At 38.9% G+C, this 27,593-nt stretch overlaps 1 long non-coding RNA gene across 2 annotated transcripts in view; it reads left to right on the top strand.

The window, feature by feature from the left end:
• LOC141570676 (uncharacterized) overlaps positions 1 to 24,825 on the top strand; it is a 202,951-nt gene extending 178,126 nt beyond the window's left edge. The window contains exons 6-7 of one of the 2 annotated variants that reach the window (XR_016020709.1): positions 23,149 to 23,557; positions 24,390 to 24,825. This is a non-coding gene — a long non-coding RNA (uncharacterized LOC141570676). Of the gene's footprint in view, positions 1 to 23,148 lie in introns of both variants that reach the window. The other variant, XR_016020708.1, reaches the window with a different exon arrangement.
• The last annotated feature ends 2,768 nt before the right edge of the window (positions 24,826 to 27,593 follow it).

Here is a 27,593-nt window from a genome sequence, read left to right as displayed (position 1 = left end):
AATAGCAGATAGACTGAAATTTGTCATTTGTCCTAATGGGAGCCTAACATTTAAACACAAATCTTGAGCTGTGTATTAAATGGCCTGGTGTTGAACTGGTTGTCTTACATTTTATTTCCCCTCTGTCTCACACCCTCTGCTCCATGCTCTTGCTACAGTAAATCAGAGCCTGCATAAGGCAGGCGATCGAGGGCCGTATGTCTCATTGCCTCTTTATGCTCTTGAGACCTGCAGAGCTATGCAGAGTGACCTCAGCATTGTTCACCCAAAGTATATCTCCCTGGTACTTTGTCATGTCTGGGTTTCACTATTGTTTTAGGCATTTCCTGGCATTTTTACAATTGCTGGATAATTGCCTGAAGACAAATTCAGGGGAATAGAGGGGCGGGGGGGAAAAGCAAAAATAATCTGCCGAATTTTGGAAGAAAGCTAAACTTGCTTAGTCCAAAGGAATTTAGTTAGGTGCTTTGCACTTAAATAGGTTTTTATTCATTCATTCATTCACTCACTCATTCACTCACTCATTTAGCTGTGAGTCTATCTGCAGGCTTCAGTTTCCTATCGTGCAGGGGCCAAGTGAATGATTGGGAGTGGAAAATAGTATTTGTCAGACAGGAATTGCCTTGACAAATTGAGTAACATAGGAGTTCCAGTACAGAGAATTAATTCCTTAAGGATTTTGCCTGCCCTGAAGATGTGTAAAGGTCGCTGTGCAGATTTCTCATTTCCTATGGAATGCTGTGCCAGTCCTGCACATGTTCAGAGAAAGAAAGGAAGATATCTTTTTAAAGTCAACTTGACAATAATTTGGAAATCTAGTTAAAATGTTTGTAGCCAGCACAAGCTCCTTAGAGCTTGTGTAAGGAAAAGGCCTTACCTGGAGGCCAGTCCGCTGCAGAGGTGATTTACCGAGGTGTTGGCTTCCGAGGCCCAGGGGCTGTGCATGGGCATGCATGAAACTCTGGCTCAGTGACTCCCCAACCCACTGGCCTGTTTAAAACACTTTGGCCAAATTTCTTAGTTAAGGAATTTGCCTTATTTGGCAAAATATCTTCATGTTTCCTCTTTTTGGATTATATATTTAAGTAGCATAGCTCTTTACAAAATATTCATATAATTTCACAATTAAATGCAATATTTTGCCAATATTAATCTGAAACTTAAGGCATTGTAGGCCCCCCTAAGAGTAAAGCTACTAACAAAGCCAGTAGAAATAAATGTGTAATCTAAAACTATTAGCACCATTTGCTAAATGATCCTTTTCCTTTTGTTGTGGAGGAGAGAACAGTGTTACCTACTCTATCATATTGACCTTGATTGGCTCAAACTCTAGATAGAAAACATATGTAATTATTATATATATATATATATATCTTAATGAAAAGTATGCATACAATGACATAAAGAGTACCAAGTTAGATATGCTCTATAATAGTTTTGTTTTCAAACTGGGACACACATACCCCAGGGGGTACATAAAGATTTTCCAGTGAGTATGTAAGTTGGGATTATTTTAAGGAATAGACTTCCATTCTTTAACTTCTAACTGTATTCTGTCCTAAATTGGCCACTCAAGAATGTGCCTGTGGTCTGTGGACATTCTTTTACCATCTCCCCCTGTATGATTTCCTTTTTCCCACTTCACTCATCCTAAATTTGATTCTGATGCCTTGCTCAGGACTTAACCATCAAAGTACCAAAGGGACAATTTGAGACTTCACAGCTCATAAGGGAGCGACCTTTTGACCATTTTAACTATTTAAATTTATGGTAAAAATTCTAGACAAAAACTTAAAAATCTGTTGGATGAAGATAGTTTGCAAAATTCTTTTAGGGGATGTATGTGCAAAAATATTTGAAGACGACTGCTCTAGAATGCCATATGATGTCAAAGTGGGGAGGAATAGGAACAACCCATAGCACAATTGCCAAGGAAGCAAGCCCCTGGCATTCACCCCTCTGTGTCTCTCTGCCTTTCTCCTGGAGCTTTCCTCATAGAGATTTCTGGTCAGGCTTCCACAGTCTAGGACCCCCAAAACTCCAGACCTTTTGTCAATTCTCTGCTGTGTTTTCCATTCTGGGTTTCATTCCCTTGGAGCCCTGACCTCTAAGAGCAGGAATCAAATCATTCAACTCATTTTTTTTAAAGACTCCATGCGCTTTTATAATGAACATTGGTATTTTCTTTTCTGACTGCCCATCATGTGGTTTGGAAATTTTCCCATCTTTTGGATCTAGATTGGATGCTAACCCCATCTCCCATGATAAAACACGAACACTCCCGATGGTCCCTTTATTAACTCCACATAGTAATAGACATTACTTGTAAGCACTTAACAAGTAGTAACTCCTTTAATCCTCAAACAACCCTTTGAAGAGGGTACCACTATTACCAAGTTGATGCATTTGAGGAAACAGAAGCACAGAGAGAGAAAGTAACTTGCTTATGGTCACACAGCAAGTAATTGGCATAGACAAGATTTGAATCCAAGGACTTTGACTCCAGAGTCTAAGCTCTAAGTCACCATGCAATGGCACATGGCCCGAGTTCAGGTTGTCAGATACAGTCCCTGCAGATGTCTATTCAAGAGCTGGTGCTTCAGAGAAGCAGTGACAGGAGACTCTATCGAGGACGGGGGAGTGGCACTGCAGCTGCTGTGTGGACTTTCCCAGGGCAGTAATGGCAGTGCTGGTCAGTGATAGTGACTGGGGTCCAGGGCTGGCTTGGGGTGCCCAGCCGTATACAGTACAGCTCGAAGTGCCAGCAGGGCAGCTGTGGACTGCTGCTGGGTGTGACTGATTGTGGCTCTGGATGTGCACCTCTCTACTTGGTTCTCTCTCCCTCCTGGTAGTCCTGAGAAAGCCTATCTATCATCTATCTATCTATCTATCTATCTATCTATCTATCTATCTATCTATCATCTATCATCATCTATCATCTATCATCTATCTATTGTCTGTGATCTATCTATCATCTATCATCTATCTATCTATCTGATATAACTATAAACTCTCTATATAGTTATACTTATAACTGTCCACTGTATATAATACATAGCTCCTATATATTATAGCAGCCAGAAGGGACTCCTGTTGCTTGCAGCTAAGGATCTTGATATGAGGTCTGAAGGTCAGGATGGGTGCTTCTTCATGTTTGTCTCTTTCTTGGCTTCCAGCATAAAAGCCCTGCATGGAGCAGGTGCTCAAAACACATTTGTTACATGAATAATGAGCTGATGCACAACAAGGTGTTAGCGGATGATAATGACTTATAGGGACAATGCTTCTTGTAATATTAGCATTTAGATGCAAGCCCTTAATGTCCCAAGGCACTGGTTGTAACCCATTAATGGGCCCTGAAATCAATTTAGTTGGTTGCTGCTAGCATTTTTAAAAAATGAAATAAACTCAATTATAATAGATAATAATGAAAAACAGAGTGCATCACGGGTAGGGAAAAAAGTACTGTTTCACAAAATATTTGTTTTCATTGTATTTATGTATCACATGTATGTATGTGTTGGGTTGTGGTGTTACTGAGAGCCACAAATGTTTAGAAACTATGGCCATAGGGTAGATGTGACTAATGGTCAGTGTGTCACATCTCCTGGCAGAATAGCAGAGGGAAGAATTGGGAAAGAGGTTTCTGAATTGTTTCCATGACTGCCTGCACCACGGAACACGAGGCAGACCCAAGAAACACAAGACTAGTCACTCACACTGTTGTTAGGTAGAAAGAGAAGACCACAATTCACATTAACCCTCTCACCCACTCCCCCTTTAAACGCATATCTTTTTTAGGTGAGATAGATTATTTCTCAATCATTCTTTCAAGAATCCAAGGTAGTTCCACCTCTGTGGAATCTCTTCTAAACTTGCTTATCCTCTGCTACCCGTTAGTCTTTTGTAGTAACAACACCATCTCTATCCTCAGAGCCAGAGATGGGAAAACAGGTAGAACTGGGGAACTGCCCCTTTTCCCTTGTGAAGTAAGACAGCCTGTTTCAGCACCCATCCCTCCTCCCCCACCCTATTATCCTGTTAGTTCCTTCTTTTGGCTTCTAGTTCTATGTCTCTCCTGGTTGTTTAGCGTCCTCATCTTAACCTTTGTCATATAGTGCCCTGAACTACAGAATCCTTGCCCTGTTCATCTAGGAAGATGTCTATTTGAATCTTCTTAAATTTCCTTTTCTCCTGTCAAAATTTACCATTTACCTGTCCTGCATTCTAGTTAAGCAAGGTCATTTTTTCCTAAGAGACATCTTGATGCCTTTGCCCACTAGTCTGTGGTACTAGATTAAAGACAATGTGCTAGTTATCCATCTCCTGAAAACACCTGCAAATTTTAAGACAAATATTTTTATAAGACTCCGTCAATAACGAGGCAGTGTGGTATAGTAGCAAGAGTGAAGTCCCGGATTGGGAATTAAAGTGACATTTGATCAAATCAACTCCATCTCTCCCTCTTATTTCCTATGAGATCATTCATAGTTGCTTAACCTCTGAAGCTGCCTACCCTACCTTTGCACAACTGTAAAATGGGATACTAACCTTTCCCTTCCATATTTTTGAGCCTATTTAATTAAAAATTATAAAGAGTACCAGGGTTAGTGGCTGATATACAGAACATATCTTATATATTGTAGCTGATGCATTGACAACATTATGAATCAGATAAGTGACTCAAAGTAATGCTGGTAATTTCAGTGAACAAATATTTCTTAGACACTCTGTACAGAAGGAAAGAAATGAAAGTGGCATCTCTTAAATTGGATTCTACTTCACCTATGCGCGACAGCAGCTCTTGTTTCGTCTCGTCATCCGCCAGCCAATTACCTATTCATTTTTTAACTCTTTATGTATTTACTATGTGCAAAAGGATGGACTACGTACTCTGAAGGATACAAAGATACATGGTACATAGTCCCATGTTGGCTTATAATTGATTGTGGTACAAAGAACAAAAAGTCTTAATGTATCTTGGATGTTGGAAAGTCAAAGAGAATATCTCAGTCCTCTCTGAACTCTGTCTGTGAAAGTTCAGAGTTAAAAAAGAGAGGCAAATCTGTGTCTTTCAGGGAAGTTGAGGAAGAGATTGTTTTCAGATACACAGAAAGAACAGATTATGTGTCAAGCTCCAGAGGTAGTGTCAGTATATGGACACAATAGATAGGCAGCAGACCAGCAGTCAAGGACGTCGGGAGACTAGGGGAAGGAGCAAGGTGCTGAGATAAGGAAATCCATGTCCACTGGACATGTGGCCAGGCAGACCGTAGCCCGTCTTGTCCGGGTGGGCTCAGTGACTCCTGGGAGTTATACCAGACTGGATGAGGGAGTCAGAGAGAAGAGCATGATGAATGGAAGGAAAAGGCTAGAGAGAGTTGCCATAGCAACTTGTACCAGTTCATAAGCTGGGAAGAAAAATTAAAGTGGCCCAAAACAGTGCAAGGACTGCTCTAGCTTAAATATTGGATATCACAGCATAAAAATGTAGCCTCAGAGAAGCGAAGTGTACTAGATTCACATTTTTAGAAGGTAGATGGTGCAGTGCTTGCCACCTGAACTCTAGAGGCAGAAAGACATTATATTTTGTCCTTGCCACTTATCATTGTGTACCTTTGGACAAATTACTTAGCCTCCCAACAACTTAGCTATGACATCTGTGAAATGAGGGCAAAAACTAGGATTTGCATATGGGATGGTTCTGGACACTAAATGAAAAGCCGTGTGTATACGGCTCAGCACAGTGCTTGGCACATAGTGGGCAGGTAATGAGTTGTTTTGGGTTTGGATTCTGTGTGTCTGCCTACAAGTCTCCTTGAGATTATGCAACCTGTCATATGGTTGTGCCTAACTTTATGTCTTTAGCTGGTCATAAAAATAAATTTTAGACACTATGACCAAAGACAAAAAAAAGTCAAGTTGAGCCTAAAGAATAGTAGCACAGTTATGAGTCATTTAAACACTTTGACATCTCCTTTTCTCTCCAATTTGTGAATTATTTATGGGGTCTGTGCTTTTGGGAAAAAGTCCAAACATATCTCCAGCTCACTCAGGCTCTTGGAGGGTCCCCCTAAGGCCTAGAAGGATTTTTGCCACATAGTAGGTGCTCCGTCAGGGTTTTTCTTGATGAATGGCATTGGAAATGTGGATGATACCAATGCAGATATTTAGTATTTGTTGTATTGAATTGGCAAATAGGTAGTGTTTCTGAGAAAACGTAAGTAAAAAATACAAAATAAGGAAAGTATTAGGTTGGTGCAAAAGTAATTACAGTTTAAAAAGCTAAAAATAATTGGGAAAACCGCAATTATTTTTGCACCAACCTAGTACACAGGTCATTTATTCATTAATTTACTCAGAAAATTTACTGAGCAGCTATGATGTGGCAGACACTGCTACGTGCACTGGAGATATTCAGAGCAGTGGGTGCAGGGTGATTTCTAGAATACTTAACAGCCAGTGTCGTTTGTCAGAAGTGACACTGGTGGTGGTAGAGCAGTAGCCTGGAGGTTCTCCACCAGGTTTTCTGCCTCTGCCAGGTGATGGAACTCTGAAGCCTCAGGACCAAGAAGGGGCTGGGGTGGCAGGAAACCATTTGGAGATGCACAACAGTAGCTATATGGACTAGTCAAAAATGATAATTTAATATTTGGAAACCTGTGTTTTAAAACGCTGGGTATACTAATGCATTCTGACAGTGAACAAGACAGACCAGGTCCCTTCCTCAAAGGGCTTTCCTTTTTGGGAGTTACTTTCTTGACAATAGAGGGCTTATCTCCTGGGAGAACTTTGAGTCTCTTGCAGTCACAGAGGCCAAGTTCCTTAACTCCATAGCCCAGGGCCTTGGTGGTGTCAAATAACACCATGCCTAAACCCGTGCTTGGCAAGCATTTTTATCCTTAGCATCTTTCTTGTTGTTTGAATCTTATCTTAGATATCACTTATAATTTACTGTATGTTTCTTCTCATGGAGAAAGCCAATCGTGATAAGTACGTAGGTCTTTCTGAGTTGTTCAGTTTTCAAGGTCTTTTTGGTTCTGAGGACACTGCTACCCATCCTGCATCATAAAGACAGCAGCCAATTAATTCTCACACATTGACCCTCTGTGATGTCCCCAGTGAGAATTCTCATTATGGAAGAAAAGAAAGATGATTTGAATTACCCTTTAGAGAAGTAAGTGACAAGTTTTTTATTCAATCTATATTTATAAAAATTTTAAAAAATGACTCCATGTCAGAGACCAATGAATGTTATTCTTTGGGATCCAGAATGAAAATTCAGGGATGTATATGGATCATCAGAAGTGCAGCTGGTTAAACCAGGGTATAATCAGTATAAATTTGGCTGAGGGTATTTGAATTTAAGGAAATGGGAAAGATAACATCACTCTAGTCCACAGAAAATTCAGTAATTTATATTCTCTTGCAAATGTGCATTTTATGATAACTGTAAATTATATGGTGCCTGCCTGAGACTTACTAATCAAGTCAGTCTTATACATGGGGGGAAAAGAAATCAAAAATAAAGCTGTGGCCCAGGCATTTTTCATAACTGCCTACTTAATCCATGAAAGGAGAAATTTATGGTTAGAATTGCAAGGATGATAATGCCGTGGTGGCAGAGTAATGTGTATCCAATTGTGCCTCCCATGTTCATTGCAAAACTGTCAGATGACTTGTTACTGCTAGATCCTTATCTAGTAGTGATAGGAAAAAGCTAAGAAAATACAGCCAGGTGTTGAGGCTCTGGGAGGAATTTTGTATTAGGAAATGAAAACTTGGACATGTGCATGGGATACATTTAGTATGCAACCCACTGCAAAAGGATAAATGGGGATTTGCACAAAAATATTTTCTTCCCATAACCTCAGTTCAGATATCTCTGTTCTCTTTTTGGTGGTTTTAGATCATGAAGACTTAGAAACTCCTTGGGCTAGAAGTAGGTTTGCTTCATAAGGGGAGAGCAAATTTACCACGCCTGTCCATTCCCCAATGATATCTTGAGCTATTAAATACAGTGATAGAGAAGCTGATCGCATTTCACTTTGTGAATGCATAAAATAGCTCTCTTTAATGCACAGATCCTCCTCAGCTAACAATGGGGTTATATCCCGATAAACTCATTGTAAGCTGGAAATGCGTTTAATACACCCAACCTTCCAAATGTCATAGCTCGATCTATCCTACCTTAAACATACTCAGCACACTTACGTTAGACTACAGTTGGGCAATTATCTGTTTCATCTCAAGAGTAATTGCCTTCTTCTTCTCACCAGAGTCAGAAGACAGAGATGGGAGTTTTGTAGGCATCGTGGGGGTGGAAAAACACAAACAATATCCAAAAACCACTGGCAACGCAAGACATTGTAGAGTATCAGTTGTTTGTCCTTGTGACCACGTGGCTTACTGGGAACTGCCTCTAGCTGAGGCTTGTTACCACTGTTCAGCAGCAGGAGAGAGTACTGTGCTGAATGTTGTTGGCCCAGGAAAAGATCAAAATTCAAAATAGGGTTTCTACTGAATGCATATCACGTTTGCACCGCAATAGAGTCGAAAAATCGTAAGTCAAACCATTGTAAGTGAGGGTCCATCTGTATACTAAATCCTTTAATTAAACATCATCAATATAAAAATTGATGCTAAAGTTGAATGAGCTGATGGATGTGAGTCCCCAGCACAAGGGTCTGTTTAAAATTCAGACTTTTCATGGTAACAAATAAAACCCATTGGTGATGTTTTTTAAAAAAATTAATTAATTAATTAATTAAATTAAATACTCATAATAAAACCAAGCCCAAATGTGAAAATTAGCGTTTTATTTTTTGTTCTGCATTGAATAAAAACTCAGGAAACTCAGCTCTCTGCTCATCTTTTTGCATCATCTTAGTTTTTCACAGCAATTTGTCTTTCTCTGTATGTATGTGAGGGGTGGGGGGTTACAAATACTACTATTTTTAAATCCATATTACTTACTGACAAAGGGCAAGTAAATATTTTACAGATAAGAACAGACACTACGCACTTAATAATTTTTTAAGAGAAGTTTTAAGAAAAGATTTTTCAGTTCTTTGTTTTTAAAGTATAGGCTTTTCATACTATATATGTTAAGAGATTAATTAGTAGATGTGTTAGTTTAATTATTTGTCCTAAACAGTATAAGTATTTCCCTATTTATAGAAGTAGGTATACTAAATGATTTTCCTGTCCTCTCCTTTTCTCCTTCCCCACCTGCCACCCTTGATCTTTCCCTTCCTCCCTTCCTTATTTCCTTTTTTATCAAACAGGTATTCATTATGTAAGATTCAGTAGTCTAGACATTATGAGTCTAAGACACATGGACCAGATGGAAATGTAATAACTAATATTTACTTAAATGCTTAATAGATTTTGGTTATTGCAATTATAGAGACTAAAACATGTTTCTGTTAAATCACAGAGTTCATTACCTACAGATAGGGAAGACTAAATTGTATGTTAATTTCCTTAGACTTCTTTGTACTTCTGTGGCATTTAACTTTGCAATTTAATTGATCCTTTAAGTTAAATTATAATACTTCTCTGCCTACAACTCTCCAGTGGCTCAGTATTTCACTCCAATAAAAGCCGAAATTTCCTACATAATCTGTCATGTTGCCTTCTGAATTCATATTCTACCACTCTCTCCCAAGGTTATAGAATGTAGCTAAAGTTGTACTTTGAGTAAAATTCATAAACTTGAATTCCTTCAATATTAACAAGAATTTTAATTGTTAATTAAGCATGCAATTCAAGAAACAACAGAAGTAATCAAGCAAATTTTACTTATCTTTGATTAGTGGGAATGTAGATAATTTATATTCTTTGTACTTTTACATGTATGTCATTTTCCACCGTATCATACATTAGTTTTGAAATCAGTAAAAAAATAATTTCTCTGTGCAGAATGAAAATTTTAGGTTAGAAAAGGAAGACTATTCATAATGGAGAACAAAGTTAGAGTAAACCCACAAAAGCAAGGAAAAGGAGAAGAATATAATTCAAGTTTTATAATCTGTTTCACTATTTTAGTCATAATAGGATTGAAGTAATTAGGGAAAAGTTAGAATGCCAGCAAAGAAGTCTCAGGAAGATGTTAGTTAGGACAGAGACAAGCCAAGAAAGCAAAAAGAAAGATAGCATGTTTCACACAGAAGGGAGCCATATGAATTTTATCAAGCATGGAAAAATTTGATTACAGAGAAGGAACATAGGAAAATATGCCTGGTTTGAGAACCAGCTCAGATCCTTTTTAGGAAAAAGTCAAAAAAGAATTTACTTTTGGTGTCATGTAGTTGAATTACATTGTGGAATGGACTGGCACAGTACTTTCTACTCTTTCAGTACTGGATTAGTTGTCAAAACATTTGTGTTCTAATTCTTTTCCTAACATTTACCAACTGTAAGACCACGGGCAAATCATTTAATCTAGTTGAAAAACAGTTTCCTTCTTTTAAAATAGGCATACAAATATCTGCCTTCCCTATGTCACAGAATTGTGGTAAAAATAAAATTTATCAGCATAGGAAGTGCTTTGAAAACTACAATGTGTTATTTAAATATAAAGTTTTATTATTAACGGTAGTATATGCTGACATCAATGAGAACCAAGTTTGAATCTAATGGAATGATACCTGTGTTCCAAAACCAATAGTATCATCAGCAATTTAATAATACTAAGTGAAACATACAATGATAAAATGTGTTGAATATTGAAAGAATAGATGGTATTTAATTGTGGGTTCCTGGGCTCTCTGAAACTAAGAATAAGGAATCATATTGTGACCCAAACATGTTCTATTGGTTTTTCTCCCTGCCTCTGCCCCATCCATTGCCTAATAGGTTTGCATTCAATTTTGCATTATACGAAAACCTTGAAAAGTGCATGGTGGTTTTTGTTCAAGATTTTTCAGTGGAAAATAAAGTACATAGGTCGGTCTATATGTTAATTGAAATTAAATGAGGCTTACCTTTGTCAAATGTAAGGAGGAAATCAGAGGTTATGGGAGTCAAGCCATGAAATATGTGTTATTCCTCAATAAATGAGCAGATACTCTGGTTTCAATGGTTGGTGGCTGTTGCCCTCTTCTGTGTTGATTACCTATATAAACATAAATTTCTGGATAGTAGTTGTTTCTATATTGTATATGCTGGTGAATTCATAGAAATTCATAGAATTCATAGAAACCTCAAGACTGAAGTACCCAGCTGGTACTGGTAACCTGTGGGACTTCACCTGGACGTTTCAAAGGTATCGGAAACTTAACATACCTGAAACAGAATTCTTGATTTTCCCCTCTAAAATCTGTTCTTCCCCTAGTCTTCCCATATTAGTAAATGACCACCATTTACTCCATTTTTAAGCCAAAACTTAGTTATAAACCTTGATTCTTCAGTTGGCCCCCACTCCTAGAATGTATTGTGATCACTGTGATTTAGCTCCACTGCTGTGGCTCTAGTCCAAGCCACCATCATCGTGCACACAGATTTCTCAGTAGCCTCCCACCAGTCTCCCTGCTTTCTCTTATGCTGCCCTGTCCCAAAATCTATTTTCTGCTTAGCAGCTAAGGTGGTCTTTTTGAAAATATAAAAGATACCATGTCACTCTCTTTATTAAAACACTACTATAGCTTTCTATCACAATTGTAATAAAATCTAAACTCCTTACTGTGAGCTATATAGCAGGGCCGATATTTATCCAGGATGCACTGGTATAGCTTTATGGGTTATATAGAGGCAGAGCCCACCCTGATCACCTGGTTCTCATGCCGCAAGAGTTATTAAATATTTTGCCTGTTACTTCTATGTCCTGACATGAGCTAGCAGTTCTCAGCTGGAGATTCTCGAATGTTCCCAGGGACAATGGCGATATCTGGAGACATTTTTGGTTGTAACAACTAGGGACTGCTAACTGGTACCTATTGGGGAGAGGCCAGGAACAAGGCTAAACATCCTATAGAACAAAACAGGCCCCTGAAACACAGAATTAGATGGCCCCAAATGTCAGTAATGCCCAAGGTGAGACATGCTGAGCTAAGACTTTTCCCTCTGCCTGCCTCATCGGTACCACTCTCTCCCTCCCTCATCATGCGCCACTGCCTTCTTGCTCTGTTTGGCAAATTACTACTACCTGAAGGTTTCTTCCATCATGTCATATGTTTAATTTTTTTTCATAGCACTGACACTATTTGATATTACTTTATTTAGCGATTTGTTTCTTCTCTGCCACTCCCATCTATAACGTAAGCTGCATTGAGAGAAGGAAATGTTTCTCTGCCCTTACGTGGAGAGCAGTGCCTTATTATTTGCTCTATTTCTCTGTCCCCTCCCTATCTCTCCCCCACACAAACCCAGCCTCACTTATTTTTCACTACCACCAATTCCTGAGCTCCACTCTATCCTCAATCTCTAGTGGGTGTAGTAAGATTTAGGGATAAGATGAGCATATCTGTTCCACACATTATTGGGTAATAAAAATCGTCAAAAGTGTACTGATTTGCTTTTAGTCCTCATCAGATTGTCTCTGAATTAAAATAACTGCATCTTCAACAACCCTAGCATCAGAAGCATAAAATAGCTTCAAAAGGCATGACAGCCAAAGCCATTCCCCAGAGCCTGCCACTTAGATGGTATTGTAAGAGCTGTTCTCACAGATTGTTTGCCTAGACATCCCCTGCTTAACTTGAGTTGTGACTTTCCTGGTGATTAAACGTCTTTCAATGTTGTTGCAGATCTGATTACAATTAATTGTGATAACTGTATAAATATTGTGATGACTCTGCACTTCATGTGAACGGCCTCCCCATCCTGGCCTTGAGGTTACCCCACTCTGGTCATAAGCTAAAGGCCCACACCCGTAGGGCTGTCTCCCCTTCTGTATCAACAGTCATGGTCCCACTGCCTGAAAATAAGTCATTCAGGCAGCCTGGATTATCAGTACAGTCAAGAGGTGGGCCAAGTTCTGTGTTTCTCTGAATCAGTAGTTTCACTAGGTTAATATGTCTTTGGAATTAGAGAATCATGTTTCAACACAGAAGAGCCTGTGTTTTTGGAAAGCTGCTGGTTTCCCATTTGGTTTGAATCTAAAGGATCAAATTTCTAGGAAAATCCGAACTGAATTCCAAAATCCCTCCATATTTAATTTTGTTCCAGCAGGACCTCAAACCAAAGGGGGAAAAAAAAGAAAGAAAGAAAAGAAAAGGAAGACACCATTTCCTTTTATTTATTTCCTTTTCCTAAAATTTTATTTAAAAGTAAAATTTTATTTGGCCTTAATTTTCTATTTTTGTGTTCTAAACTGAGTGCATAGGTCTCTTGTTATAAATAGTCTTTATTTTGCTTTAGAAACATGGAATAAAGTTTCATTAGAAACCTTTTTAAATGACAGTTGAATGCCACTTTGAGATAGTGCCCAGTGATATCAGAGAAGAAAGAAAAGGCACTTTAAGGATTTTGTCTTTGATCAATGAAACAGCTGTACTGTTTCTGTTCTTAAAGGTCATTATTTTCCTTAATCAGCTTGCTGCGTACGTAGACTACCACCATCTCTGTATTGCCCAAGTTAATGTTTTTGTGTTATTTCCCTATTTAGTTCTGACCATTTATATAGTAATTGCAATTAAAGCAGAAAGCTGTCCTGATGACTGGACAGAAATTATTTGCAGCTGCTGGGCTTTTTACCCTTTGTTTTGTTTTCCTGGGATTTGGAGGGTATCTTCATCTAGACAGGAAGATCTGGCTGCAACTGTCATACAACAAAGCAAACCCTCTGACTGAGCTGGACTTCCTGTGTAACATCATGAGACCTGCTGCTGGTATGTCAGTGGCAAACATGGGGAATCAATAATGTTGTTTTTCCACTGGAGTTCTAGATTTTTCTCTAATTTAATGCTTGGTTCGGTTCATCAGTGTTTTCCTTTCACATAGTAGAAGGTTCATATTGCTGATGGGCTTGACTTTTGTTAGTAGATCTACTAACCCTCAGATCCTAAGAAACCCAAGTCTTCATGGGGTTTGTGAAACCCCAGACCAGTGTCTTGAATGGTTGCCCTGTGGCAGCTGCTCTTCAGAGGTTCTCCTTCTGTTTTCTGAGTGTTTTTCTTAATACATCCAGAAGAGAAAGTCAGGTTTTTGAATAAATAACATTGTAGGCAATCTGCATGTTAAAGTCAACCTCCATTTCCTTCAGGCATCCTCTTCCTATTTGTGGTTTTCTTTTCTTCTTCTTCTTTTTTTTTTTTTTTCCAGAAAAAAGCAAGTTGATTTTTTTTCAATGCATCACAACCCTTCTTTTTCTTATTTTTTAATCTAAGTGATATATGTACAATGATGAAAATATAAAATTATTTAAACTTGTTTATAATGAAAAGTTAAAGTGCATCTTCAAGTAATTTCTTGGTATAAATATGACGGATCATCTTGATGTTATAGTGCACTGATCCATTCCCTTCTAGTGCATTCTGAAATATGGCTTCTCCCCTTTTGCATCCAGTCCACTCCATTCAATGTATTTTTCAATAGGACTCCAGGAACCAAATTAAATTAGTGATTTAAATGTGTGTCCTCTATTATATTTGTTTCTCTTCTTCCCTAATCCCTACTCTCATTCCTTTCCATTTGTCTCTTTCCTAGCGGTACCCCCAGTAATGTATTGATAAGAACTTAAAATATACACGTAATTTTTTTATAATATGCACTGTTGTGTTTTAGTCTTTAATTTACACAAATGATATTGTGCTTTCTCATTGTGTTTCTATTTTTCTCACTAAGTCTCAATAATTTTCTTTCACTTTTCTATTAAGTTGGTGTAAAGGTAATTGTGGTTTAAAAGGTTAAAAATAATTGCAAACACCGCAATTACTTTTGCACCAACCTAATACTGCTGCTCAATGTGTCACAGAATACATTCACTCCTCTTTAATCTCCCATCCCCATAAATTTCTCCCAGCTCCCCACTTCCATAATGACCACTGTGTACATGTGCAAAGACCATCCATGCACACGTGCCCTACAGACCTAAGTGAGAATGTATCTGACATGTATCCCAGGAGTGTGATAAGCCATACACGTTGTTCCATTTTCTTTCATATATTTGCTGAAATTCACTCATAATCACTATCCCATTCTTGTTCTTGCTATTATAAGTTTATTCATTTTTAAAAAATTTTTATTGGGGAATATTGGGGAACAGTGTGTTTTTCCAGGACCCATCAGCTACAAGTCAAATCGTTGTTTTCAATCTACCATGTTTCTCCGAAAATAAGACCTACCCCAAAAATAAGCCCCAGTTAAGATATCAGCCAGACGGACGCATTTAGTACATTATGACGATGTTCCAGAAGAAGATGACATAACTGTATTTGAATAAATGTAGATTGTTGTACATGAAACAAATAAGACATCCCCTGAAAATAAACCCTCATGCAGCAAAAATTAATACAAGACCTGGTCTTCTTTTCAGGGAAACATGGTGGAGTCGGGTTTTTTTTGTTGTTTTTTGTTGTTGTTGTTTTTTCAGTCTAGTTGTGGAGGGCGCACTTGTAGGGACAGAGTCCCCGAGAGCAGTTTCCACACTGTTGGCCTCACATGGAAAGGTGCTGGCTCGGTTATTACATGGCCATCAGCTGTAAGCAGTTGGCCATTAGCCACTATTGTTTTGTATATAACTGCCGCAAGTGCGGATTGTGGTTAGCAAGCCCAGATTGCGGTGCAGATCATGTAGATCCTACTTCTTGTATCTCATCTGGCCACCAGCGAGACTGGTGCAAGAAGACCCCTTGTTGGGGTACTGGCGGATGTTTGCTTCTTGTGTCTCAACCAGCTGCCATTGAGAATATAGTGGTAAGAACCCCCTTTCTATGGCTCCATTGGTGTTCCTTTTCTGCCTCACTGTATCCTACATTCCTGTGCGGAGAACGAGAACAGAGTCCCTGCATTACAGCAGCTCAGCTCCAAGTCAAGCCGCTATTTTTCGCTCTAGTTGTGGAGGGCACAGCTCACTGGCCCATGTGGGAATTGAACCAGTGACATGTGTGTTATGAGCATTGAGCTCTAACCACCTGAGCCAACCAGCTGCCCTAAGTTTATTCATGTTGTGCTCCTAAATTTTTATTTCAATAGAGTCTGGAGAAAGACTGGGGGCAAATGTTTGTGCTCAGTCCAACATTTGAAATGGAGGTCAATCCATCTCTTTTTCAGTGCATTATAGTTAGCTTGGTGTGGCACAAGGAAATAGGAGAGAGAGAGTGTAGACAGGACATTCCTATTGATGGTAAGCTGTATGCAATTGGCCATAAACCTTCTACCTAAGAAATGAGACATAGACTACAGTGAAAGATTGCATTTCATTAAAGATAGGTGTTGGCAGTCATCATTATTTCATAATTAGGCAGTCAATAGACTGTCTTTCTACCCACAAGCATAACAGCATTTCTGGAACCAAAGGCCAGTTGCCTTAGCTGACCCTCACTCTAGGCCTATAGCCATTGGATTCACATTTCAAGGTTACTGTTCTTCAGTTTTACAACAAACTGTGCTATGAAAGTCTTGCAAAGTACAACCACTTTAGTAGTTCATTTGACAGGACTTCCCCTTTGATTTCAGATGGTTTTGTGATTGCTCTAACAAGACACCTCTTGGATTACTGCTATGAAGTAATCAGAATTGTATTTTCTGGGCCAGTCAAGTAGGTGGCTGTGAGAAGGCTGAACCCAATTTGTACTTGGAAAAAGCTGGAGCAGGACTTTATAAAAAGAATGTGTTGTTATCAGGTCTGCCTACATCTTAAGAACAATGTCCATGGTCATGTCAAGCACAATTTTAACTTAGAGTTTTCTGGATAAAACCTGTCGGGGATGCCTTTGGTTGGATTTGAACAGTCTCACTGAAAAATAGCCAAACTTCAGATGGCTATATTTCAAGGCACTTAATCACCTTTTTTCCATTCTTTACACCGATTTAATTGTTCAAAGTACAGGTTACTATTCTACATCGTTCAGGATGGTTGTCTCACTGATGGTTGTTCTACTTTTTCTTGCCCAAACTGAACCTCACTGAGATCAGAAGAAGTGGCATCTTGTAGAGATATTGTGATGCTGGGGTTTGCCTACTGTTACCTGCTGTCTTCTTATTTGTGTACTGGAGATAATGGTGGTATAAGTCTCCCTGCTATGTTAAAAGTTACTATGAAGGCCAAATAAAATAATACACCTAAAGCTTTAAAAGGTTTGCATTCCTGGCATTATGAGCTGAATTGTGTCCACAGTGCCACCCTCCCCCAATTCGTACACTAAAGTTCTAAATTCCAGGACCTCCAAATATGACTGTAATTAGAAATATCATTTATAAAGAGTTGACTAAGTTAAAATGAGGTCTTTAGGATGAGCCCTAATCCAATATGACTGGTATCCTCATAAGGAGAGGCAATTTGGACACATCAGGAGAGAACTAGTCAGAGGGATGGATGATTATGTGCGGAGACAGCAGGAAGGTAGCCATCTGCAAGCCAAGAAGAGAGGCCCCAGAAGGAACCAAACCTGCTGATCTTGGACTTAGAGTCTCCAGAATCATGAGACAATAAATTTCTGTTGTTTAAGCCACTCAAGCTCTGATATTTTGTTATAGCAGCCTGAACAGACTAATACGATTGCGTACGAATGCACTGGGATTAGTCGCTTTTATGATATTCTCTTTATCCTTCACAACTCCAACAAAGTTAATTTAGCATCTACCACATTGCACTGGGTACTGGATATGTAGGGAGAGAAAACACGTCTGCCCTCAGGATATTTTTTGGTCTTAGAGGGTGGACAGTTAAGTATACAGACAAATATTTTCTAATAAAGTCGCCCATTCTGCACTTTGAATTTATCCTTTTAAACATATTATAATTGTGCATATGTATTTTTTTTATTAACTATTTTCTCCTCTACAATCCAAGCTCCATGAGGGCAGAGATATTTATTTTCCTTAATGCTATATTCAAGGTTACTAGAACTGTGTCTGGCACATAGTGGGGGATCAAAAATATTTGCTAATTGAGTAATTGCAGCTTAAACTAAAGAACATAAAACACACGAATAGGGTGTTATGATTAAAAAAAAATAATATAGAGTATCTAAGGTTCAGACAGTCAGAACTTTCTCCATAGTCATTGAGCCCACGCATGATACAGGCACTCTGGGAAGCCAGGCCTGTCTGATACTAAACCTCTTACTGTTTTCTGCATCTGTTTGCTCTCTTTTGAAAGGTTTCTTTACTTAGGCCTTTAAAAAGATGACACAAGGATTAGTAAAAACTAAAACTAAAAACCGTAAAACTTCTTATTTAGCATGTTCATATTTAACGTTAGCAGGCATAGCAGCAAATGGTAAGTAATATACAGATCACCTTGGGCTTAACAGTCAGTTCCTCACTGTGCTGTTATAAAGGCCCTCACCGGGGGAGGTTTTGGCTGTGTCTGTGGCTCAGTCCTGGCCTGGGTCTTCTTGTTCAGTTGTCCCCATTCCCCATCTCTAACCTGAGTTATCCATAATTTAAACTATGCCCTTGGCTTCCAATATCAATGAAGCTTTTCTCTAGGGTGGACACCTAACAGATTGTCCACTCCACTTGTCTCTCCCTTTCACATAGCTGTAGCCAGGGCGCCATATTCCAGTGTGGCTCTGCTGGTGCCCCTGGTCACAATGGGTGGTCAGGGTGGACTTGGGCACTGAGCAGCTATCCTGAGAGTTCAGTTGGGAACTTTTAAAGTCTATAACTATGATATCTGAAACTAAGGAGTTATATCAACCATGCTTCCATCATGTGTAGCAAGAGAGATGGAGTAAAGCAGAAGAGTGGAGAGATTCCCAACAGTGTTCAAGTCCTTGGTTCCAAGTGTCCCACGTCTCCAGCTTCATTCTTAAGCCTGAGTTCTGTAAAATACTCTGGTATCATTACAAAAAAGATTTCCCTTTTCTCCTAATGAGTTCAAATTGGTTTCCGTGATGGGTTTACAAAAGCAACCTAATTAATGCAACTTCCAGCCGTCCTGCCTTCAGTGGCTCAACATGTTTTTTGGAAGAGCAGGCTTTCTATGCTAACTGCACAGGCTTACATTTCAAATATTATTTCGATTTCTGTCTAAATTTTTTTACTGCCCGGAAAAAGAAACTGTGATAACCACAGCTTTGCCAAGAAGTTTCACCTTGACTGACCCTGTATGTGGCAGTGGGGAAAGTTTTAGAGGCCTTCCTGGCTTTAGGCAGGGAAAGGACGACCCGAATGTGGTCTGCGGTGATACTCCATTTCTTGACACAAATGTCACCTCTAAAGTTACCCACTCCGGCTGCTTTGTCCTGGTGTGGAGGTATCTGTTTCATGGAGCTTTGTAAACTCGGGAGCATTCATTCAGCAGAGATTGGTCAGTATCTCTGTGGCCCAGGCTCTGAGGTAGAAGTGGAGATAAAATCTGAAAAAAACAGGTTTAACCCCCCATGGAGTTTCGCAGTGCAGCAGGAGAGTCAGACAGATAAACAAATAGCTATAGTGCCATCTGGAAGGTATCGTGAGGTGAAGGGAGAAAGGATGAAATGATTAATTTGCTTAGGATGGTGGATTCAAGGAAAGCCTTGTGGAATAGGCCACACAGGAGGTTCACCTCAGAAGATGGCCAGAGCTCACCAGGCAGAGCAGACAGCAGCCACATGTACAAAAGCAATTCTGGTGGCAGACATGGTTGTGGCAGAGCTGAGTATTTCTGGAGAGCAGAACGAGAGACAACAGAAGAGACTGAAGAATATGCAGGGACCAAACCCTGGGAAACCTTTTTTCCCTGAAATGGAAGTTGGAGTTTATTCAGTACATCTATGATTCTCTAACTGTAGTGCATATAAAAATTTCCTGAAGAGTTTATTAAAAATAAGGTACCTGGGCCCCATCTCTGGAAATTCTGATTCAATAGGACTAGGCTGGCAGCCACAAAACCTAATTTTATAAAGATCCTAATACATTGGTAGTTCGTGGAGAAACACCTTGAAGGTCACTGGTATCAAGGATGGGAAATCATGAGAGGTGTTTATCAGCCAAAGTAGCATGATTAAGTTTTATTTTAGAACGATTAAAGAAAGAATGGATAAAGGATGTGAAAGAAGTGGCAGAAAACGATGGAAGAAGTTGTTACGGGGCCCTTGTCAGTTAGAGCTGACAAGGCCATAGCAGAAACAATAGAGAAGAGAGGACAGACAGAGAGATAATGTAGGAAATAGAACTGATGGATAATAGTGACAGATTAGCTTTAGGTACTTAAGAAGAGGTTATTTAGTTTAGGTTAGATGGGTTATAGCAGGAACTACAATCAGCAACATAGGGATACAAGCAAATTTTAAGGAAAGATGGTAGGTGCAGTCATTTGCATTATACAAATTATGTCACTATTTTGTTATTAGCGAATGAGAGCCAACTTAGCATAATGGCTAAGAGCACAGACCACTTGGGTTTACATCCTGGTTCTACCTTACCAGCTTTGCGACTTTGGAAAAGTTGTTTAACTTTTCTGTGTCTTAGTTTCTTCGTCTGTAAAATGAATTTAATAATGTTCCCTTCCTCGCATGTTCTTCATGAGGATTACCTGAGTTAGTATTTGTAAAACACTTAGAACAGTGCTTGGCAGATGGTAAGTACTCTATGATGAATGCATAAATAATCAACTCTGATCAGTATTATAAATATGAACAATCAAACTGGTGAGACTCTACTTTTTGCCTTACTGTCACAAACCTTGTTAAGACTACAAGTTTTGTAGCTAGGGGTATATTTTAAATAAAAGAGTGATGTTGGATAGTTTCTCCTCATGTTGGTGGTTTGGGTTTATTTTGCTTAGGGAAGTGGAGGAGCTCGGTGCTGAAAGCCCAACAGCCCAGGTCCCCGCCCGGGACTGTGCGTGCGAATCGTACTTCATTGGAGACCAATGACCAGCCTTTCTGAAGTGCTTTGGGATTCATGGTCAAGGGGAGGAGAGTTGATACACTGGTACCCAGGCTTCACTCTTAGCTCTGAGCGCCATCATCACTGTTGGCCATCAAAATCCAGGTGTGGTTTCCATACCTGGTAGAGGAAGAAAGAAGTACCTTTAGCCAATTAGAAATTACCTCTTATCGGAGGCGTTGTTTGCAAATATCTTCTCCCATTCAGTTGGTTGCCTCTTTATTTTGTCGATGGTTTCTTTTTCTGTGCAGAAACTTTTTAGTTTGAAATAGCCCCATTCATTTATTTTAGCTTTTATTTCCCTTGCTTTTGAAGTCAAATTCATAAAATCCTCTTTGAACCCAAGATCCATAACTTTAGTACCTCTGTTTTCTTCTATGCAATGTATTGTTTCAGATCTTATGTTTAGGTCTTTTAGGGGGGCAGGGAGGTGGTAGATGAGGGTAAAATGGATCACATATATGGTGATGGAAGGGGAAGTGATTCTGGGTGGTAAACAAATATATAGGTGATGTATTACAGAATTGTACACCTGAAACCAATGTAACTTTACTAACAATTGTCACCCCAATAAACTTTAATTTAAAAAAAAAAAGAAAGATAGAAATTACCTCTACCAGTAAGAAGTATAATGAAAGTTAAGCTGAATGTTCCAGAAGTGATGGTTTAACTTGATTGTTTCTGAATGCTGTTTTTGAATTATAATATTGTTTTATCTATACTGTAAGGAGATATACTGAGAGAAAAAAGACTAGGAGTAAAGTTATGGTCTAAGGAAGAGCTCTGTGTACAAGGGTCGTTATGTAAATTGTTGTGGGATATTCTGAGTGGTAGAAACCACAATAAGCTGTCCATGTTATCTAAATTTTATTTTTTTCTGAAACATTTCTGAAAAGTGATATTCTCAGCAAAAATGTAATGAGGGCAGGTTTAGCCATTGGTCCCCCAGTCAAAAATCCTGTACTTTCAAGATGCCAGATCCATAAGAATAGCACCTTTTAAGTATGGAAAATTCAAACTTGTGTTAAAAATTTGAACGATGCTTCAAGTTTGTCTGCCATTTAGATGGCTTTGTGCTTGAAGTCTGGTTAAAAGAATGTGCCAGTGCAATCTCTCTACAGAGGATCTTCTATAATAGGAGAAGCAAATTCGAGTGCTCTCTGGGACAAGTAAGTGACACACAAGGGAAATAGACTAGATGGGGCTGTAGTGAATCTGGATATGCATGATCCTTCTGGAAAACAGCAAATGTCTCTCGTCTCTACCCAACTGTTGCCAGTGGCTATAAGGACCTGGAGTTGTCCCTTAACCCAGTATTTTAAAGTGAAGATAGAAATCTATACATTTTGTGAAAAATTTACAGATATTATATTATTGGTTTAGCTTCTTTGAAAAATAAAATCCATCTGTGCTTTTGGTCCATGTGCTGTGAAAAACCACCAGTTTGCAATTGGTAGTCTGCAGTGATAATTAAAACAAAAAGCAAAACCTCCCTGCTGGTGCCCCATCCTCTCTACTCAGCAAAGAGATCTGTTAGCAGTTTAACTGAGAATTTCCTAAGTGCATTTCAACATAAAATCTGTTTCTTTGTTGAGGGGTGTGTGTGAGGACATGGTATCTATAACTTCTTTTTAGCTGGCATAACATATTTGGAGATATACTGGAAACTGAGATCCTGTGTGATCAGCTTTGCCCAATATTGCAGGCAGCAGCCAGTGTTACAGTGACCGCTGCTTGTAACACTGGGAAAAACTGTGATCTCTGACTCTATGTCCCTATGACGTTGTCCTTTCCATTATGAAGTTGTCCTTCCCATTAAGACGGAGGGTCAGTTCTCTATGTTAAACTCTCTGAGTTAGTGGCACCCGTAGATTTGTAATGAGTACATTTTTGTTTTTGTTTTTTAGTGGACAGAATAAACACACCTTCATCATGTTCTTTCATGAACTTGATGCCAGGGGCTGGGGATGGGGGAATGGGGAGTGACTACCTAACAGGTACAGGGTTTCTTTTTCAAATGATAAAAATGTCCTGGAGTTAGATAATGGTGATGGTTGCACAGCATTGTGAATGTACAGGAAGTACCTGAATTATATACATCGAAATGGCTAAAATGGTGAATTTTATGTATGTGAATTTTATCTCTCTCTCTCTTTTTTTTTTAAGGAGGACACAGCTCACAGTGGCCCATGCGGGGATCAAACTGGCAACATTGGTGTTATCAGCACGCTCTAGCCAACTGAGCTAACTGGCCACCTCAAATTTTATCTCAATTTAAAGAAAAAGTCATTGCCATAGTGCCAAGATGCATCTTTACCATTAGAGGGCATGCAGTATCAGATAAGGACGCTATTTTGTTCTTTTGTGCATAGACGAACTCCATTTCTCAAGTTCTTCTTATTTGATTCTTAACCTCCCTGATATTCAACCTAAAATTTCCTTGCTGATATTTAAATATTTCTTATCTATGTTTATAGGTGCTATGGACTAAATTGTGACATCCCCCCTTCCCCCAGTCATAGATTTAAATCTTCACTTCTAGCATGACAGAATTTGGAGACAGGACTTTTAGGAGGTAATTAAGTTTCAATTAAGTCATAAGGGGGGAGGTCCTAATTCAATAGGATTTTCAGTAAACTTATAAGAGGAAGATCTCCCTCCCTCCCTCTTTCCTCCCCTCCCTCCCTTTTTCCCTCCCTCCCTCTCTGTGCATGCACTGAGAAAAGTCAAGGACATGTGAGCACACAGTGCGAAGGTGGCCATGGAAAGCCAGAAAGAAGGCTCTCAACAGAATCTGTCCGTGCCGGCACCCTGCTCTCACACTTCCCAGCCTCCAGAACTGTTAGGAAATAAATTTCTGTTTAAGGCACACAGTCTGTGGTATTTTGTATGGCAGCGCGAGCTGACTAAGACAATAGGTTAGTGAGAATAAACCATCATTCTCTTTCTAACAACTCCTAGCGGAATGCCCATAGAGAAACCCACAAGAGAGCTCTATATTTCAAGGCAATGGACCACATCAGAAGTTGGCAGGGAGTGGCTATGTATCCCCATGGTGCTTTCTAGCATTAGCTTTTCTGCATTGTTGAACAGAACTTATGGTTTAGGCTGCACCACATGTATTCACAGTCTCTTCTAAAAGGCAGTTACGATCAGAGATGCACATGATGTGACCTGGGAGTAAATCTGGGATATGATGGATGTTCTAAGCAGGCTTCTAAAAGTATTTTCAAAGTGTTTTGTATCCATGTAGTCTCTGAGAAATTAAGTCAGCTTCATCAATATCATTTGGGATCATTGGAGGGAAATAGGAACTCTAATGACAAAACAGCCACTATTTTGCAAGGCCTGTGTTAGACTAAGCCATAACTGTTCACTCCTTTGAAGTCTCTTCTTTATCTTTTCAGGTTTTCCTATCAGTCTTAGTGGCAAACATGGCACTACATGGCTTGCGTCACTGGCTATTGCTTGCAACACTGGGCAAAGCTTATTTCCTCACTAGGATGTGGTCCAGCTCCCAGTGTTATATGCTGCCATTCACATCCCAGGGTCAAGTCCAGTGCTGCTCATCCCCTGGTAACCTCAGCAGTCAAAGAGCTACAACCCTACTGTGGATTTTCAATGTTAGGAAGCAGAGATTACAGTACAGATATATTTATTTGACCAGTTTTCCATATGGGTGAGCTACAGGAAGATTGCCAAATGTTTGCCATGACTGCATTCTTCTGTGGTGTAGGTTGTGCTGTTGGTACATGTTCATTTTTCTTTTCTTTTTCTTTTTGTTTTTTTGTTTTTTGCAAATCTGTGTTTTGCTAAGGACTTTTATTATTCACATTGCTTCCACTTCTCAGAGCTGCTTCGTCTATTGCAGGGTGTGAAGGAAGGAACCATACTGGGAGGATTCCAGGGGTTCTTCTCACCCTTGAGAGAGGGACGTGTTCTCTCTCCGTTCAGGATGAAGCAGGTACCCACACTAAGGTGACTTTCAAAAACGGTTTCCCTTGAATACATTATAACAATTGACTGAAAGTTTTGCGTAAAATGTTGCTTCTCTTTTAAACAGTCAAGGTAACTGAGTGAAATTATTCATTCCTTGCCCAGACTAGACTTTTAAAAGGGTGAGATTTTAAATGTACTGTGACATATGCTGAAAGAGCTCCTATTCAGTAATACCATATGATTAAATAAAATGGTTAACCTTTTTAAATTTTATTTTTTCATTTAAATTTTGATGAATATTATCTTCCCATGGTTGTAATAGAAGAAGAAATGAAAGAGTATACCTTGAACATTCTCGTTCTCATTGCTTCCTTTTCCCAACAACCCATTTCTACTCTCTCAGGCAACTATTTGGACGCATTCCTTTACCTCTTTCTAGAGTAGTGTTCTCAACCCTTTTTTTTTCTTTTTTCATCATCACTCCTCTAAGGAGTCTTTGAAGACATTTTTTTTCTGATTATTCCTCCCCCTCTTAAATGTTAATATATAGATCCATCATATATCTGTTTTTGTGTATGTATGACTCACTATATGTATGACTGTGCTTTATACATAAAAAGATTAAGAATCCCCCCCACTGAAGAAGTAATTTTTACCCCTTTGGGGATGATATCATGCCATTGAGCAGGTGTATTGTAGAGGTGTTTTATGCATATACAAGTAAATACAAATACATTTTATTTCCCTCCTTTTACACAAATGGTAACATATTATACACAATGCTCTAAACTTCGCTTTTTCAAGTCAATAATATCTTACGGTAATATTTGCATAACATTATATTAAAAGTATCCCCATCATTTTTAATGGATATGTAGTATTTCATTTTATACATATAAATTAATTTACTTAACCAGGATACCAGTGATGAATGTTTAGGTTATTTCCAATTTTTCTGCTTATAAAATATGTTACAATGAATAGGATTGTGCACGTTAAATATTGAGGTCTGTGGTAGATTAAAGATGCCATGATTTCTCTGACTGCTTCTTTATTTTCCTTACTAATATTTTCTCTAAGCAAACTCATCTATGCCCAAGTCTTTATCCATCTGGAAAGAGACAGTTTCCATGTGTCACTTTCAGCACAGACCTCTTTTCTGACTTCCAAGCCTATGTGTACATCATCCAATTGCCCACTTCAGCGTCTCTACAGGGAGGTTTTATGGTATCTCACATGGAGCACTTACAAAATTGAACTCAAACCTCTTTTTCTTCCAGTGTAATATGCCTCAGGGAATGGTACTTTCACAAAGGAGAGACCAGGAAATCATCTCTTCACATCTAGTACATCACCAAATCACCTTGATTTTCATTCTTATGGCTTGTTTGTTTGTTTGTTTGTTTGTTTGTATGTATCTTCACTACCATCATTCTGCACCTAACCACCACCACTTTCACCTGGTTACTACCACAGCCTGCTAACCCGTCCCCTAGGGTCCATTCTTGCCTCTCTTGAATCTAGTCCACCAAAAACCAATGTGATATTTTACAATTACAAATAAAATTATGTCATTCCCTGATTAAGAGACTTCAGTGGCCACATTCTTGGAATCAATATCAAGATATTTAATGTCATCTAATGCCCTAAATAATCTAGCTCCTGATAACCCTAGCAAACCTACTCTGTGTCACCTTCCCCCGCCCCTTTTTTTAAATGAGTTTCAGGTATACAAAACAATCTAAAAGTTAGACATTTACACCTCTCACAAAGTGATAACCCTCCTCCCCTAATCTACTACCCCTCTAAGATTGTATATAGCTGTTAACAATTCTATTGACTCTATTCCCTATGCTGTACTCCGTATTTTGTGACATATACATACATACATACATACATATATATACATATATATATATATATATATATATATATATATATACACACACACACATACATATATATATATTTAATTATAGTGGACATTCAACATGAAATACAGTTTGGGGAATATAATCAATAATGTTGTAAAGATTTGGTAGGGGGTTAAATGGGCACTTGTCTTATTAGGGAGACCACTTCATGGACAGTGTAGATATCTGACCACTGCGCTGCATACCTGAAGCTGAAGCTGAATAGTATTGTATGTCACCTTCCACTTTGTTGGATGAGACGAGCTACACTGGTTGTTTTAAACATGACATGCTTCCACTTGACTGTCTCCCTTGTTACATTTGTCACAATTATAAACAAATAATTGTGCAATAGGTAGTTTTACATCTGTCTTCTTCAGTGGATTGTAAGCCCTGTCTGTCATGTTCACTGCTTCACGGCTGTGTTCCCAGAATGTAGCATAGGGCCTGGTACAAAGAGTTACATCATGAAAGTGGATGAACCAATGAAGAAAGTTTCCCTTCTCCTGGCCTATGGTTGGTAAACGATTTATAAATGTGAGAAAAGATAGAGTTTGGTCCATGTAGCCTAGTTTTCTGGGACACTGCCAACTGCTTAAAAGTTCATTCTTAAAATTGCAGCAGTCATATACTCTCCATCCTCCCAATATTGCTGCCTTGGGTGAGAAAACTCTACATTCTGTGTCCTGCCTCAGTAGGAGTGAAGCTACCCTAAGAACCTTACTGTCCTCTTCTTCATGTCTTGGAGAGAGCTGCAGC

The sequence above is a fragment of the Rhinolophus sinicus genome, chromosome 3 (assembly GCF_057876585.1).
Source record: "Rhinolophus sinicus isolate RSI-liver-muscle chromosome 3, RSI-T2T, whole genome shotgun sequence".
In the NCBI taxonomy this organism is placed as follows: domain Eukaryota; kingdom Metazoa; phylum Chordata; class Mammalia; order Chiroptera; family Rhinolophidae; genus Rhinolophus; species Rhinolophus sinicus.
This window is presented reverse-complemented; position numbering and strand designations above follow the sequence as displayed.